Here is a 7,740-nt window from a genome sequence, read left to right on the forward strand (position 1 = left end):
CCTGTCTGTCCGATCCTATACTTCTCAGTTCAGCACCATTAATTAAAACAGATATTAGCTGTCAACATGTGGGTCTGAAAGGCAGTGAAAGGCTCATCGCTGGGTAAATCAGACCGCAGACAGGGAGAGAGAGTGAGAGAGAGAGAGGGAGAGAGAGAGCAAGTGAGAGAGATATGGAAAGTGCATGTAATGAGCCTTACAAGATGCAGTGCTGTAAAGGCTATGCATTATAGAAGCCTCCATCACCTCTGTCTGTCTGTATTTCTGCAGCTTAACCACCCAGCTACAGTACCTCAGATCTACAAGATGTAATTTAGCACCTTGGTCACATTTTATTATGAAGAAAAATTTGCCTGTCAGCTATGCATTCATTGGCAAAAGCAGCGCCTGTTGTTTGCTATTGTTTTCAATAATTTGTACAAATTGAGCATGATGCTATTTTGATTGAGGGACAATGGGGTATTCTTTGAGCCAACAATGAAATACGTTTTCAAAGGCAGTCACACATCTCTGCCAGTTCTGGCCACCTAGGACATTTTGTGGAGAGACTTTTTTGAAGCAAATCAGAAAGAAATATATAATAGATATACACAGTGTACAAAACATTAAGAACACCTGCTCTTTCCATGTCATAGACTGACCAGTTGAATCCAGGTGAAAGCTATGACACCTTATTGATGTCACTTGTTAAATCAACTTCAATCAGTGTAGATGAAGGGGAGGAGACAAGTTAAACAATTATTTGTAATGCTTGAGACAGTTGAGACATGGATCGTGTATTTGTGCCATTCAGAGGGTGAATGGACAAGACAAAATATTTAAGTGCCTTTGAATGGGGTATGGTAGTAGGTGCCAGGCACACCGTTTTGTGTCAAGAACTGCAACGCTGCTGGGTTTTCCATGCTCAATAGTTTCCTGTGTGTATCAAGAATGGTCCACTTCCCAAATGACATCCAGCCAACTTGACACAACTGTGGGAAGTATTGGAGTCAACATGGGCAAGCATCCCTGTGGAACGCTTTCAAAACCTTGCAGAGTCCATTCCCCGACAAATTGAGGCTGTTCTAAGAGTGCAACTCAATATTAGGAAAGTGTTCCCTTATGTTTGGTATACTCAGTATACACAACCCACCTAGCACATTTGGTTCCTTGGAAGTTGTGGGAACATACGTTTTTGGTTACAGGAAGGTTCTGAGATCGTTTTACTATTGTTCCCTGAACATTTTTCTGTAAGGTTTTATTAGCTTTCTGAGAATGGGAATTATAGGTTATTTAGATTTGTTTTAATAACTTCCTTAACTTTCACTGAATGTTTCAATAAGACTTTTAAAAACACTACTAGCTTAGTTTGTGTTAACTGTTTTGAACTCCAAGCACAGATAGGACACATGGAAAATGTATTTGCTTAGGCATTAATCATGAAAACACATTTCTGTGATCTTCTGCTTTTTATCCATGGAATTAGTCCACTGCGCCATCAGGATGGAGCTAGCGCCACCAGGATGGAGTTAGAATGCCATGTTTTTTTAACATACAAAGCTGTTAATTTTAGTCTATTAAAACAGACCCCATTTCAAAGGAAAAAAGCACTCATTAAGATCAGGTGTGGTCAATTAGTAGGCACGGCAAACACACCTGAATACACTTGACAAGATAAGAGGATAGAAAGAGGTTTGTTGACGCTGAGAATGGAATGTATGTTTTTCAATAACATTCTTAGAACGTTCTTTGAACGTTACACATTTTTTGTGTGTTTTTTATGGAAAGTTTTCTTAATGTTCTGAGAACATGACTTTACAGTTTTTCCCAATTGTTTACACATTAAAATTGGAACTTGAAACGCAATCACCGAATCCTGAAACTCATGTACCAAATCCTTAAACCAAGTCTGCAAAATTGCAAGCACAATTCTTGCTTTACATTCAGTTTCAATTCTATATCACACTTTTTGCAAAACACTACACAGAGTTCTTTACATTAGGCACAACATTCAAACTTAAAATCTCTTTAGTCCCTTTGGAAAGCAACGCCAATCACAATGACACGCGCTGTACACCAATTGGCAACACCCACTCCTCACAGGTGTAAACATTAGTTGCTGAGTTGTTCACTTAGAAATCAGAGCTTTAGCACTATAAAAGGCCACAGATGAGCGCTCCTGTTTTGGAGGAAAATGAAAGTCAATGGTGAAGCAAGAGCTAGAGGTGAAGGAGGACGAGAGGACGAGAGGACGAGAGGACGAGAGGACGAGGACGAGAGGACGAGGACGGACAGTTGTCTCAGATGAGATTAGGGTCACATTGGTTGACCATGAGCTCAGCCATAGATTGAGTATGAGGGAGGCTGGGCAGAGAGTTCAGCCCAACCTGAGCTGCTACACGGTTACATCTATCATCCGTACATTCAGAAATGAAAACCGGTAAGTTACCTACCATCTACACTATGCTCTTTATGTATGTATACTGTAATCTGACATATCAGTAGGCCTATGTTACACAGTGATTGTTGGCCAATGCTACAGTAATGTCATTTCATATTGAAAGAAAATAGATTATTTTAGCTTACTGTAACCAATCATATTTGTGGATCTTCTGCAGAACTGAGAGATGGCCAGGCCATGGTGGAAGACACCGGCTGTTCACACCAGAACACGAGACCGCTATTGTGAGCATGGTGGTGGCAAACAACACCATTAGACTATGATAAATCCGGAACCACATAATTGCAGACAACACAATATTCAATAACATTCACCAGGTGGGCTTGTCTACATTGGATCATGTATTCCAGCGCAATCGAATCTGGATGAAATGGGTCTACAGGGTGCCATTTGCGCAAAACTCAGATGAGGTTAAAGAACAGCGCTATGAATATGTGTAAGTACTATACTGTGAATTTACTATCATATCAGCACTGTATAGACACATTACAGGACTGTAATCCAGTGTATTGTGCCTCACCATATTGACTGCTCTCGGTCTATGTCACATTGTTTGTCTGTTTCAGAGTCTTGGAGCTGGATGCTGCTGCAATTCAGCACGTTTATATTTATATTGAGGCTGATTTCAACCTAGCCAAAAGAAGGGTATGGGGATGGAACATTATTGGCCAGCGTGCCTTTGTGAATGTCCCTGGACAGCGTGGAGGGAATATCACCATGTGCGCAGCCGTTAGCCAGCAAGGCCTCCTCCATCACCATGCCAACCTTGGTCCCTACAACACCGCCCTTCTCATCACGTCCTGGACACATTACATGGCATCCTCATTCCAGCCGAGCAGAGGGGTGGACCAGAGCAGCCCAAGTATGTTGTCATCTGGGACGACGTGAGTTTCCACTGGGCTGCTCTGGTCCGCAACTGGTTCATTGACCACCCACAATTTATTGTTCTATACCTCCCACCATATTCCCCATTACTAAACACAATTGAATAGTTGCATGGCGATGGCAGGTGTATGACCGCTATTCCCTCGCCTTGAGAAGAGGCATGCGTGCAATGGAGGATGCATGTGATGAAGTTGATGTGGGGGCTTTCGGCAGCTGGATCCGTCACTCCAGAAGATTCTTTGCCCACTGTTTAGCCAGGAAGAACATCGCTTGTGATGTAGATGAGGTGCTGTGGTCAGACCAAAATAGAGGCAGGATGCAGCCTAATGTCTTTAATTACATTTCGCATGCGTTTGTCTTTTTGTGTTTAGAGTTTTGAAAGAATGAGCCACTTAAATAAAAAATTATTGTACAGAAAACCCTTCATCTTACTCAATGTTTCTCCTGTTGGGTATGAAAGTGTTACATACAAAACACAAGTGTACTGCATTTTGGAAATGAATGTTTGTTATTGTGTTGGGATATTCATAGTGTTTTGTGTTGAGCACATCAGTGTGTTGTTGGTAGACAGATCTATTCATATGACGCGTGTCATTTTGATGCAAAAAAAAAAAAATTTTGGAAAGAAGTCTTGAATGCATTGTTTTGGGAAAATGGGCCAAAGATTCAGAAAACGTGTGTAAACAATTGAACTATAAATAGTTTTCTGCAGGTTTCATGCTTCCATCTGAGAACATTCCCAATGTCAAACCAGTCAGAACGTTCCTAGAACATTCTCAAAACCTAAATTAAATGTAACCATGTTTGACCTTTTAGGAAACGTTCTGTTAGAGTAATGACATACCAAGAGAACATTTGTCAAGTTCCTTAAATGTGCTGAGAATTTTACAAAGCCAAACAACTTTTCTGCATCATTCCCAGAACGTTGTATGTGTAACAATGTGCGCTGAGAGTTGGGAAGCTAGTTCAGGGAGTGAGTGTTTTAATAAACAGAACATAATACAAAACAAGAAACACTAACAGCACACAGACATGAAACACCGCCTCGGGAAGGAACCAAGGTAATCAGGGAGGTGATGGAGTCCAGGTGAGTCTGATGCGCAGGTGCACCTAACGATGGTGACAGCAGCCTGGTGACCTAGAAGCCGGAGAGGGAGCACACATGACAGTACCCCCTTCCCGACATGCTGACCAAAATGACGATCCCGGGGATCAGGAGCGGACCGGTCACCTCTGCTAAGGCGCGGGAACCTGTCGATCTGGCTGAGGTGTGGGAGCATGGCGACCTAGAGCGCTGGAAAGAGCACACGTGACAATATGCAAAATAAAGGTAGGACAATCATGCTCTCACCAAGCTTTAAGACATGTTTCTCAGAATGTTATTTACTAGTTGCGACGTTCACATACTGCTGTCTTTGACTGTTTTGGCATTCTCTATTCAATTGGCCAAACCTCTTAGGGAGCATCTTTTCTATGAGTTTCAATTAAATATATATTTTTTTTACTTATTACCTACATAAAGGGAGACACATATGGTCTGGTGTTACATATTAATATCAGCTACTTGCTTTGTTCTCTCTTAGACAAACAGGTATTTCAATCGCCAAATAGAACTTTCAGATCCTGGGTTTCCTGACGGACAGACCACAGGATGTGAGGATTGGCAACAACACCTCCTCCACACTGACTCTTCACACGGGGCCCACAGGGGTGTGTCGTCAGCCCTCTGTTGTACTCCCTGTTCACCCACGACTGCTTGGCTTTGCACAACACCAACTATATCATCAGGTTTGCTGGCGACACCACGGTTGTAAGCCTGATAAACAACAACCACGAGAGCCTCTACATGGCTAGTCTGTCCTTATATTTAGTGTACTTTTATATACTTAATTAATATGTGATTTTATTGCTTTTTATCCTGCTGATTTTCTTGTGTGTGTAAAGTGACTTTGGGTGTCGTGAAAAACACTGTTACCCCCTTTTTTCCCCAGTTTCGATCTAGTATCATTGCTGCAACTCTCCAACTGGCTCAGGAGGCGAAGGTCGAGTAATGTGTCCTCCGAAACATGACCAGCCAAACTGTGCTTCTTAACACCTGCCCGCTTAACCCGGAAGCGAGCCGCACAAATGTGTTGAAGGAAACACCATTCAACTGATGACCAAGGTCAGCCTGCAGGTGCCCGGCACACCAGAAGGAGTCGCTAAAGCAGCTATGAGCCAAGTAAAGCCCCCCCCCCCAGCCAAACCCTTACGACGATGGGCCAATTGTGCGCTGCCCTATGGGACTCCCAATCACGGCCGGTGGTGATACAGCCCGGGATTAAACCCGGGTCTGTATTGACGCTATGTGTGTGTGTGTGTGTGTGTGTGTGTGTGTGTGTGTGTGAACTATTTAACTGTACTAGAATGCTTAAAAGGCCGCTAAAATGTTAAATATTGATTATCGGTATTGTTTATTTGGGAAGGAAAATATCGGATATCGGTATCGGCCAAAAATGGCATATCGGTGCATCACTAGTTAGGATAGGTGATATCTGACAAACAAACATGTACTATGTTGAAGTTTGAACATTTCAGATTAGACCTACCTAATTCTGGTCTCCCCATCGACAACCATTGGTGATCAGGCAAGAGGTTAAGCTTTTTGCCAGTGCCCCATTGATGTGCATGGCAGTATAGATCAGCTCCTGGCCCCTCATCATAGATACTGGTTGGTCACACACACACACAGAGCAATGTTTACATTATCAATAGTGGTTATGGTGTAACCAACCTGATCGCTGCATTCACATTTCTATTTCACTTCATGATATGTGAAGTGAAATAGAATGATAAATGCGGCAATCAGACTAGTTCAACCAGGCTAGGTTATGAAGGTGAATTGGGAGAAAGCTCAAAACTGTTTTGACCTTTGTCCAGGTCAAATGTCACCCACCTGAAGAGTCCTCCCTGTTCCATTTATAGGAATGTTCACAGCGAGGGCATATCTGCATGATGCTGAGGGTCCCCTTGATGGTATTCTCTATGCCGCATGTTCAGCTACAAACTGGACATCTCTCAAACATCTACAGGAGACAATCCTCACACACAATGTAGTTCACTGTTTGAGTCAGACTCAGACATAAATTAGCTACCACCATAGCTGCATCCATTATTTAGTTTTGCCCTAGACAATACAGAATACAAACAAACTTGCAAATCTGACTTGTAGGCTAATGTTAGTTAGCTAGCTAGCTAGCCTGCCTCACTAGCGTTATCAGATGATAACGTTATATAACCAGCAGTATCTAGACAATACACAATAAACTTGTATGAGCTATGACCTAAGTTGTAATGAGGTAGCTAGCTATCTTGATAGTTATCTAGCTAGGTAGTTGGCTAGCTATGCTAATGTTAGCAACATTTTTATCAAATGTCGTTAGCTAAATTATACCAGTGAGGTCCTTATATTCCAATATCTCTGGGTATACTTACCACCACCGGTTATTTCACACCAAGCTAGCGTTACTGGTGCAGACTTTGGTACCGACAACCACCTATTCCACATACTAGGGTCCTCCTGCAGGGCATACAAACCCTAGCTGGCTGTGCATCCTGCTGGAAGCATGCATTGTCGAACCAGAGCCAGAGGCATGGTCAATTTGTTTAATTAAATATAAAGCGAGACCTTCAAGCATTTAACGAACGTGATTCTGTGAAGCGCAGAAGCAATTTGTATGAACACCATGTAATTCTGGCTGAAAACAAGGATGAAGAGATGTAAATGTGCATTCATTATGGTTATGAGTTCTACTCTGATTAATTAGCCCTTCAGAAGATTAGGGGAATGTGTAGACTGCAAAATTGTTGGATTGTAATTTCAGATGTGTATTTGGTAAAGTACACGCTTGTACACAGCGATGTTCTCCAGTGATTGTGCATAACTGAATTAAAATCAAATTAAACCTAACTTCATGCATTTCACGTGTGACTTTACATATAATTGAACAAGAAAACCAGGAGTAAGTGGTGTAAAATTAAATACATAACCTTAGAACCTGTTATTTGGACATTAGCAAACATAAATGGCACAATGAGTCATACAGGAATGACACTTTACATAGTGGCATTTCTGTACACACCAAACGCAGATGACTCCTTAAGGACATAGGACTCTTTGATCAAAGGGTTTTCAATCTGCCGCTTCCTTGTACTCCAGGAACATCATCTACCTCCAACCTCTTGACCCGTTTCAGCTTTCAGAATGGAGACAGTGTTCTTTGAAGGACCTTTGTAAAAGGTGAGGTGAGGGCGAGGAAAGGGGAGGGCCACCGACAAAATTATCTAGACATCCATGCTGTTTCCTGAAAGGCCAGAGACAGAAATAGATGGGAGAGAGAGAGTGTGTGGTGGAAACTGAGCTGCAATACCTAACC

General features: G+C 42.2%; 1 long non-coding RNA gene across 1 annotated transcript; it reads right to left on the bottom strand.

Moving 5' to 3' along the window:
- Positions 1 to 4,358: 4,358 nt before the first annotated feature.
- LOC115155357 (uncharacterized) lies at positions 4,359 to 6,935 on the bottom strand. The gene is made up of 4 exons (XR_003868036.1): positions 6,800 to 6,935; positions 6,261 to 6,390; positions 5,914 to 6,032; positions 4,359 to 4,619 (listed from the first exon to the last, which is right to left on the bottom strand). It is a non-coding gene; the product is annotated as an uncharacterized LOC115155357 (long non-coding RNA).
- Positions 6,936 to 7,740: the final 805 nt, after the last annotated feature.

This window comes from Salmo trutta, chromosome 20 (genome assembly GCF_901001165.1).
Source record: "Salmo trutta chromosome 20, fSalTru1.1, whole genome shotgun sequence".
NCBI classification, from domain to species: domain Eukaryota; kingdom Metazoa; phylum Chordata; class Actinopteri; order Salmoniformes; family Salmonidae; genus Salmo; species Salmo trutta.